The sequence below is a fragment of the Eutrema salsugineum genome, unplaced genomic scaffold, assembly GCF_000478725.1.
Source record: "Eutrema salsugineum unplaced genomic scaffold, Eutsalg1_0 scaffold_4, whole genome shotgun sequence".
Classification (NCBI taxonomy): Eukaryota; Viridiplantae; Streptophyta; class Magnoliopsida; order Brassicales; family Brassicaceae; genus Eutrema; species Eutrema salsugineum.
This window is the reverse complement of record NW_006256686.1, coordinates 12,908,263-12,918,415: the sequence shown is the minus strand read 5'-3', so window position 1 is coordinate 12,918,415 and position 10,153 is coordinate 12,908,263. Positions and strand designations below refer to the sequence as shown.

The following is a 10,153-nucleotide window of genomic DNA, read 5'->3' as shown; positions in this document are numbered from 1 at the left end:
CTACGATATGGCAGCAAACACGAACAAAAATGCCAGCATCAAATACCCATCACCTCGATTTGCGTTTTGCTCCTTGATCCAACCAACTTCTCCTTGAAGCTGGCTTATCTCTTCTTTCATTTGTGTAATGTCTCCGAGCGAGCCATTGCTTTCCATCGATGATATGTTCATAATTGGCATCATTTAGGTTGTATATTTCATTCCAAATCATGTCTTATTTTATGCATTTTAGGTCTTTAGGTGTTGTTTTAGGACTTAGGGGTTTGCATTAGGTCCAAGTGAGTCCTGCATGTTTTGGAGTGTTTACAGGTGATTTGGAAGCAGTTTGGACCTAAAAAGACGAAGCCAGGAGGAGAAATGGTGAACGAGGGTTTAAAAATGGTGAAATCAGCCTTTTGGAGATTCTCGGCGCTTGCCTGTACCGCAGGAAGCTTTTTCTCCGCTATTATGATGTACCGCGGGTGGATTTCTTGGCCAAAACGCGTACCGACTGTTCAAGTTTCTCGGCCAAAATTTCCGGGTGCAGATACATCTCTGAAATCGCGTTACCGGAAGGTTTTTTCGGGCGATTCAGCCTCCGGGGTCTTCAGAAAATATCAAGATAATGGAGTCTAGATATCAGAACAGTTAAAATCGATGAGTTTGGATCACCGAGACAAAAGATACGGCCACCGGAAGACAGACCTCTCTCGCATCTGTTCCGGAGCAATCCCATACGTCTGGAAAGATCGCCTGTCCGGGGAGTCTTAACGTCTGATTCAGATTACAGGGTCTTCAGAAAAGTTGGAGATAATCAGGTCACGGATCCAGAACAGGTGGAATAATTGGGTTTGGAGTCGTGAGAAGAGAGTTATGCTCACCGGAAGGCACACCTGTCTCGCTACAGTTTGAAGACCGGTCCGATGAGTCACAAAGATTGCGTGGGACAATGCCTTTCCATTCTGATTCAGTTTCCGGGGTATTATTCAAGATTCTATATCTTTGAGTGCTATTTCCAGAACATCTGAGGTCATCCTATTTGGAGCTATGTGCTGAAAGATACAGTCTCCGGAGCGAACACTGGTCCAAGAGATTTTTGTTGATCGTTTCAATAAATTGCAGAGATGAGACGTCCTGGGAACCTTCCACTCCCGGAGCATCAAAGGTTTCTTTTGGACTTGGTTTGATGTCATTTGGAGTTGTGAGATGTGAGTTCCGGAAGGCGGGAGACAGGCAGGCCAATCAGGCTTCTAAGGATTGAAATTATGCTAAGTGTCATACTCTGACACGGTGAGAAAGCCACGGTCTGGGGTTAGTCGTGGCATGATAAGACGTCTCTCGGGATTTGACACGGTTACGGTGCCACGGCCATACTCTTAGGCGTGGCAACACCTGAGTGCTTGCTAAAAAGACAAAGGCTCATGACACGGTTATAACGCCACGATTGCTGTGCTCAGGTTTTAACCCTAGTTTTCTGCAAGCGCACAAATGTACGTTGTAGTACTTAGGGTTCGATCAACTGAAGACCAAGTAACTACAGTACGAGTTTACTTGAGATGAGAACTGAGGTATGATAAAAATATGGTTGTTTGTTTGGGGGCTGTGAACAGTGACGAAAATAGCAAATAATAAACTTAAAAACAAGTAAACAATAAGATCAAATCAATACGAGAAGGTGTTGGGCGTTAGGGAATTCGCCGAGAATCATAGACTAGCTAACAAGAGGATTAAACATAGAGTTTTCTATAGATGTGTTCCTGAAATCAAACCCAGACTGACCTACTCACGTAGTATTAATCACAAATCAATTCACTCAGATTTACTAAACTCCCATTCAGTTCTCTAAGTTTCTAGACAAATTAGTTCGGTAATCTCACAAAACGCTTTAGATCGACTCACGCCGTCTAAGAGAATTTATTCATCTAAATAGGGTTAATCGATTCAACAACACTTTCGGTGAGTCAATCAACCTAATCGCAGTAGCTAGATGATCGATCCAAGCCACATAAACGAAACGCAGATTTAGACGAAGAACTCTAAAGATAAACCCTAATCTAACAAACCAGAAATCAATCCATGAATCCCTTTGAAAAATCCCTTAAAACCCAACAAGGGAATTACAATCATAGTGTATAAAAACATCACAGAAGTATTGTAGTTTGCTGGAAATTAAATAACAGAAAGGTAAAGAACGAAGAACGACGATGAAGATGGAGATCGATGGTGGCTCCTTTGGCGACTCCTTCTTCTCTTGAAGACGGCAACTCCGAAGTTATGCGGCTCCTCTCTCTGCTCTCTCCACGACTTGGTAATTAGAAAGACCTAAAACGAGTACATATAGCCTTCTAAATCGTTGGAAACGTCTAGGGTTTGAAGAATGAGTAATGGGCTGGACTTGGGCTTGAATTAGGTAACTTTCGGACGTCAACGTTGTCTGGCCGCGGTCGCGGTGGTCGTGACCGCGGGGAATCATGGTCTGGCCGTGGTCGCGGCCTATGCTCTCTTTCGAGACCGTATTTTCTGTCTTTAGTGCATCGGGAATATCTGAAGATCTAACCGTTGGATTGTCTCTAAACCAATTGCATTTGAAAGCTGGTTGTCTCTTCTATGTTGTCTCAAATTTTGGGGATGATCAGACGGTGAGAAGGTCTTTATCGAGTACCATAATTCTGACAGTCTACATTTATCTAAAATTGTTCATTTGTTCCGAATTGCACATCTTTAGTCCAAGTTTCCTGAAAATTCTTTTAAAACTCTAAAACATAGAAATCACTTAAAAACCATTGAAAACAGAGTTAAAACACCTGCGTAAGATATTAAAACGATCCATAAAAATGGTCAAAATCCGGTGTGATCAACTCCCCCAGACTTAAACCTTTGTTTGTCCTCAAACAAAACATAGATCAAGCCAGGAAAAGAATCTTTAAAAACCCACAGGAGCTAAACAATATATCAGTGACCATCCTTCTAAACCATAACCTATCGTAAAACATCTATCTGGATATAGTCTATAAAATTCTCACCAAATCACAAACATAACTAGTCCGTTGATCCGTCATGCAAAAATCTACACACTTAGATCTAACTTCCAGTAAACTAGCTCTTTACATTCATTAAGTGCATAGTGAATTCTCATTAAAGACATCATTCAGGGTAGACGGTGTTTGGTAATTAAGAGCTATTTAAGTGGTGGAGTTAAAGTGTTTCGGGTTACTTGAAGATCTGGAGTATGGAAGATATTATGCAAAACCGCAAGAGAGAGTGGACCTGTTGATGTCCGCAGTTTTTCAGTCACTTCTCCTTGCCAAATGTTGTTGCATAATCTTCTTCCATTGTTGTAAACAGTTACTCCCCCAGACTTAGATCTATTCCGGGAATCAGAAAGATAATCTCCAAAACTCCAAATAATCAGATTCAAGCTTGCCTCAAGTATAAAACTCGATCTTCCTAGACTCTCTAAGGTTTTAAATTTCCTTTCCCTTCTTCTTTTTTTTTTTTTTCTTTCTCTTTTTTTTGGATATATTATTATTATTATTATTTTTATTTTTTTTTTAAAAGGGGAAACAACCTTTGATAGAGAGAGAGTCTAAGGGATGAATTGTACCAAGATTTTGAAGTTTTTCCAAGGCAAACTGAGTTTTCTCCTTTTGTTGAATCATTCCAATGAAATCGCGATTCTCTGTCTTTAGTGACTGAAAACCGCGTTGATCCTCTTTCTCTCCGACGTTTTTGCACATATCTGCATATAGGACAGTGAAAAACAAGAGTGCATGTGGTTTGAACAAGGCTGGGTTACTGTGGGGAACTAACTAAAGGTGAACTAGCCATTCAGGATCAACAAAGAGTGGTAAAGGGGTAAAGGAGTCCTGAATGTATGATTCGTTTCCCTGATCTAATGCTTTAATGAGAAAGTTAAGTCAATATTAAGTCCAAATAAAATGAGCTAGTATATCCTGTCAGAAAGAATCTCCATGAATAGAAATCCTCTGGTGGGAGTTCGTAGTCTAAGTACTCTAGCTACCGCCTAATCTAGGCCTAAATCACAGAAAGAGCAAAAAACGAGGAAATAGCGTAGAAGCACACTGGTCTAAATCATCATAGTATTGTTTATTTATGTTCCTGGTTTGAAAACGTTTTGAAAAAATTTTGAAAACTTTTTGAATAATTTTTTATGTCCAAAACAAACTCAAAACAAATCAAATTTCGTTAGTAACGGATGAACATCCTCCCCCAGACTTATTTCACACTGTCCTCAGTGTGATAAAATCTAAGAAATTTGAAGTGTTTAGATGTACTTACCTTGCCGGAAGAATGAGTCGCGGTTGGAATGATGGCAGTGCAGGTCGAAGTTTCAACAGGGCCGGAGTGATTGCCGTTTTCCGGTTTATGATTTCTGCTCGTCTTTTATTCGTTCTTCCTTGTAAAAAAACTGAAATTAAATGAAACAAAAACAAAACAACAAAATAGAAAATAAAGATCAAAGGGAAATAGGTAAAATACCGAGTGGGTTGCCTCCCACTAAGTGCTTGTTTTAAGTCGTTAGCTTGACTTGATCGTCTTTTAGGCATTAAGCGCATCTGCTAAGGAGATCGGATCTTCCTTTTCTTCTTGAATGTCTGCAAAATATGGCTTAAGACGTTGTCCATTGACAGTGAAATCACCTCCTTGGCGGTTCCATAAAACCACAGCACCATAGGGTAAAACCTCTTTGATTTTGAAAGGTCCAGACCATCGAGATTTAAGCTTTCCGGGAAACAATTTTAGACGTGAGTTATAAAGTAGAACCTGGTCATTAGGTGAGAACGTCTTATGAACTTTTTTCCTGTCATAAAACTCCTTTGTCTTCTCTTTATAGATCTTAGAATTCTCATAGGCGTTATGGCGAATCTCGTCTAACTCATTTGCCATCTGGATATCGTAATTCAGCTTTCTTATGGCCCATTCTGCCCTGAGCTCTAACTCCCATGGAAGATGACAAGCTTTACCATAAACAAGTTGAAAAGGTGTAGTACCCAATGGGGTTTTGAACGCAGTTCTATATGTCCAAAGAGCATCATCAAGCTTTGCTGACCAATCTTTTCTTGTTGGTCCTATTGTCTTTTCCAGAATTCTTTTGAGTTCTCTGTTTGATACCTCCACTTGGCCACTCGTCTCTGGGTGATAAGGTGTAGCTACCTTATGTTTCACTCCATTTTTCTTCAAGAGATTCTCAAACAATTTGTTGATGAAGTGGGAACCACCATCACTGATGACGAGTCGCGGAACACCAAATCTTGGAAATATGATCGACTTGAACATCTTCATTACTACTTTTGCGTCATTGTTGGGCTGGCTATGGCTTCTACCCACTTAGACACGTAGTCAACAGCAACAAGGATGTACTTGTTTCCAAAGGACGAAGGAAAAGGACCCATAAAGTCGATTCCCCAAACATCAAAAACTTCGACTTCTTGAATGAAGTTTTGTGGCATCTCATGTCGCTTGCTGATGTTCCCTTGTCTTTGGAAAGCATCACACTTAGATATGAATTTATGGGCGTCCTTGAACATGTTAGGCCACCAATAACCAGCTTGTAAAACCTTCGCTACAGTCTTATCAATAGCAAAGTGTCCAGCATAGTTAGATCCGTGACAATGAAAAAGGATTTCTGGAACTTCTTCTTCGGAGATGCACCTGCGAAACAAGTTATCTGCACACTGCTTATAAAGATATGGTTCATCCCAAAAGTACCTTCTTATATCACGCAAGAACTTCTTTTTGTTGTCGCCGAAGAATCGTGGCGGTTCGACCTCAGCTGCTAGGTAATTCGCGATATGCATAAACCATGGAAGCTCGGAAGGTTTTGCTTTTGGAGGCGGGGCTGGACGTGTCTCTGGGGTGATTACTTTAGAATTACCGTCTTTCTACACGTCTCCAATAGGGTCTTGAGAAGTCAATGTCGAGCTTGCATCAGGTGAGATAGTGTTGTCCGTAGATTTCTTTGATTTGCGCTTAGATTTTCTCGCCTTGTGCTTTGATTTTCTCGATTCGACAACTCCCTTAGGCTCGACTGAAAAGGCTTGTATAGAAACGTGTTGGCACCTTTCCTTGTATCTCCAGGGTCTAAAATCAACTTCTCTTCGTTGTAGATGGTTATACAGTAAGAGCTTCCACCACTACAGACTGCAGGATAGAAGACTCTCTTTTGACTTTAGAAAAACAAACTCTTAGGTTAGGATAATCAACAACTGCCCCCACTGTTGCAAGGAACAAAATTTCAAATATCAATGTCCTGGGAGAGTCATTTTCCATCTCAAGAATGTGAAAATCAACAGGAACAAGACACCCTCCTACTTGCATCATCAAATCCGTTACGAAACCGTATGGTATCGTGCTTTAATTGTCTCCAAACTTAACGGAACCGTGAGGAGATTTGATATCACACATCCCCAGATCGTTTGCAACTGCTTTGGACATGACATTTACATTTGCTCCTGTGTCACACAGAGAGTCAGAAAATTTCATACCTTCAATTATGCAGGGGAAGACAAACTTCACTGAATCATTTATCTTATGAAGCTTCCTTTGTTGTAGAACTTTGCCTATTGCATCATACTCTTCAGGACATGCTGGAGATTCAACTTCAGTGTCCTGATTGCTAGGAATAGGCGTGACTTCTCTCTCACCATCAGTGTTTATGACATTGCAACGCCACATTGGATTGTCTACGGTTTTTCCCGGAAGGTGACCATCTTGTCTCTTCACACTTTCTCCAATTTGTCCGATTTGTTTCTCGAGCATCTTGACATGAGTTGAGAGGTTAGTGAACTTCTGAAATGACTCCTCATTGTTCTTGTTAAGGTGATCATTCATGATGTCTAACTTGTACCCAAGATCATTCATGTTGTCTAACTTAAGCTCAAGGTTGCGGATCTCTTGGGCAATTTCTTCATGTACCTCAGCGATTCGTCTCTCCATAGCTTCAGTGCTTTTTGAACTATCTATGATTTGCGATAGCTGCACGTCCATGCTATCAACATGAGTGGAAAGAGCTTCAAATTTACCATTAAGGTCAGTGTATAAGCAGTCCACTCTTATATCCACATCGTCTTCTAATCTTTGCAGCTTCATAAGAAGTGGTTGCACCATAAGCTCGAGCTTGGAGATGATTTTGGAGCAGATTGGAGATTCATATGGGCGTGATCTTGTGCTCCAAGTTGATGATTAGTCTCAGCTGCATTAACTGCTTCGCAGATATTAACAGAACGCTGCTGATTTTGGAGAAAAACAATTTCACCATGGCTTTAAGTTCTTCAATTTCCTTATGATCATGGGAAGTAGAACGTGATGTTCTTCCTTGATCAGGACAATTGTTTCTGCTGCGTGTAGCAAGATTATCAATCAAGATGTAAGCTTCTTCCACAGTCCTTGTCATGAAGTTTCCATCGCTTGTTACATTTAGAGGAGCCTTAGATGTCCGTTCAAGACCTTCGTAAAAGGTGTTCAAGATGCATATCTCTGTAAAACCGTGGTGAGGATATTCTCTGATGTAGCCTTTATAACGGTCCCAAGCTTCATGAAAAAGGTTCGCCTCCTTTTTGTTGGAACCTATAAATCTTGTCTCTAAAGAAGTTTGATCTAGAGGTGGTGTAGAAATTGTTAAGGAAGGCAGCCTTGCATTCGTCCCATGATTTGAGTGAACCAGGAGACAAAGACTTGAACCAAGCATGTGCCTTATCACAAAGAGAAAATGGAAACAACTTGCACTTTATGTAATCTGCAGGAACTCTGATGAATTGTTTGGTACTGCAGATTTCTTCAAAATCTTCGAGATGGTCCATAGGATTCTCCGATGCATCACCATGGAACTGGTTCTGCTTGACCAATTTTATGAGTTTCGGGCTAATCTCATAGTCTACGTTGATGGGTTGTAGACTAATGGGAGAACGGTTCTCATAGAAATCATACGGAGTGTTATAATCTCTTAGAGTTAAGTGAGGAGCGTTTTGGAACCTAATGTGCTCATCAACGTTTTTCTGGACGTGGTGGTTATCTCTAAGCTTATCTAAATCTTGCAAGTGTCTATTGTTATCGCCCATCTCTTATCTAAAGTTATTAGATTCGGCTCAAAAGCTCATGGAATCCTCACCGAACATATAAATCCACATCGAAAATCCCTTAGACCCAACAATAAAACTACTTAGACATAATAAACAAAATAAAAAACATAGTATTAAAAAGTAGAATAGAAACCGAAATTGAAAAAGAAAGAACAAGGATTCAAGAGACAGATCTCTCTCTCCCTAAAACCTAAAAGCAAAGCTTAAAGTAAAATTTCTGTAAAGTATTTTGTCTCTCTTCTTCTCTCTTAAAAAACGACCTAAATGACATGTATTTATAGTCTCCAATACTCTCTGGTGTCTAGGGTTCTGGAATTGAGACTAGGAAAATGATACGGGCTTCAGAAATGGGCCTTCAAAGTCAGAGTTAGCTGGCCGCGGTCGGGATGTGCGTGACCGCAGGGAATGGGTGGCTGGCCGCGGTTGCAGTGGTTGTGACCGCAGGGAATGGCCTGTTGGCCGCGGGTGGAAACGCTTGCGGGCTGGTTTACGGGACATCTTGCTATTCGCGTATCTTTTGATTGAACCGTTGGATTGCCAAGCTGTAAAGTGTGCTGGAAATCTGATACTGCCATCTTTAAGATCTCCAAATTTGAGCTGGATCAGACGGTGAGAAGGCCTTCAATCGGGGGTGAACTTCTGACGTTTTGACTTTAAGCTGAAATCTGGTTTTCTATCCATTTTGTTATGCTTTTCCCTAAGTTACCTGAAAAGAGTCTTGGAACTACAAATACTAGAAAAACGTAATAAAAGTAGCAATTAAAAACATAGAAAAAGTATTTCAAAACGATCCATAAAAGTGGTCAAAATACGGTGTTATCAACTCTCCCATACTTAAACCTTTGTTTGTCCTCAAACAAAGCAAAAGTCTAAACTGGTTAAGTGAAAACAAAAAATAGGGAATGCACAAATCTCAGAGACATGAACTCCTAAACTAGGACCAAAGATAGTGCATCAATCCACAATTTAGTCTAGAAAATTCTCACCAATACACAAAAGATACTAGTCCACTTTTTCCGTGATGCAAAACTTAAACAATCTAAATCTTGATTCCAGTCAACTAGCTCTCTACATTCATTAAGTTCAATAGTGAGTTCTCATTAAAGACATCATCCAGGGTAGACGGCGTTTGGCATTAAAAGGGCTGTTTAAGTGGTGGAGTTAAAGTGTTTTGGGTTACCTGATGAATCTGGAGGATGCAATATAATATGCCAAACCGCAAGAGAGATAAGGACCTGTTGATGACCGCAATTTTCAGTCATTTCTTCTTGCCAAATGTTGTTGCATAATCCTTCCTCCTTTGTCGTGAACAGCTATTCCCTCAGACTTAAATTCTTTCCAGGAATCAGAAAATGATCTCGAAAACTCCATAAAATCGAACTCCAGTTGCCTTGGGACTTAAAATTCGACCTCTCTAGACTCTCTAAGGCTTTTATTTCATTTCTTTTCTTATTTTTGGATATTTTTTATTTTTTTTTTGGAAAGGAAATGCCTTTTAAAGAGAGAGAGACTAGAGGACGGGATTGTACAGAAATTTGAGATTTTTCTAAGGCAAACTGAGCTTCCTCTTGTGTTGAATCCTTCCGGGAACTTTTCCGGCAAATCGCAGGTCTCTGTCCTTGGTGACTGAAAACTGCGTCGTTCCTCTTTCTCTCCAACGTTTTTGCACTTATCTGCATATATAAACTAAAGAGAGAATGCATGAGGATTGAAAACAAGGGTTTTGGGTTTAGGGTATGGTACCAGATAAAGATAAACTGGTCATCTAGGACGACAAAGAGTGGTAAAAGTGAGGGTAAAAGACGTCCTAGATGTGTATGTCGATGCCTGCCTAAAATCAATGATGAGAAAATTAGATGACAATATTAAGGTCATATAAAATGAGCTAGTATATCCTGTTAGAAAGAATCTCAATGAATAGAAGTCCTCTGGTGGGAGTTCGTAGTGCAAGTACTCTAGCTACCGCCTAGTCTAGTGCTAACCACAAATGAGCTATCAGCATAGTGTAGAAGCGTGCAGGTCTAAATCATCATAGTTTTGTGTCAAACATTCCTGAAAAATACTTAATGTCGAAT

At 40.2% G+C, this 10,153-nt stretch overlaps 1 non-coding gene across 1 annotated transcript; it reads left to right on the top strand.

Moving 5' to 3' along the window:
• Positions 1 to 7,481: 7,481 nt before the first annotated feature.
• Positions 7,482 to 7,593, top strand: LOC112084904. Its single transcript, XR_002898560.1, has one exon. It is a non-coding gene; the product is annotated as a small nucleolar RNA R71 (small nucleolar RNA).
• The last annotated feature ends 2,560 nt before the right edge of the window (positions 7,594 to 10,153 follow it).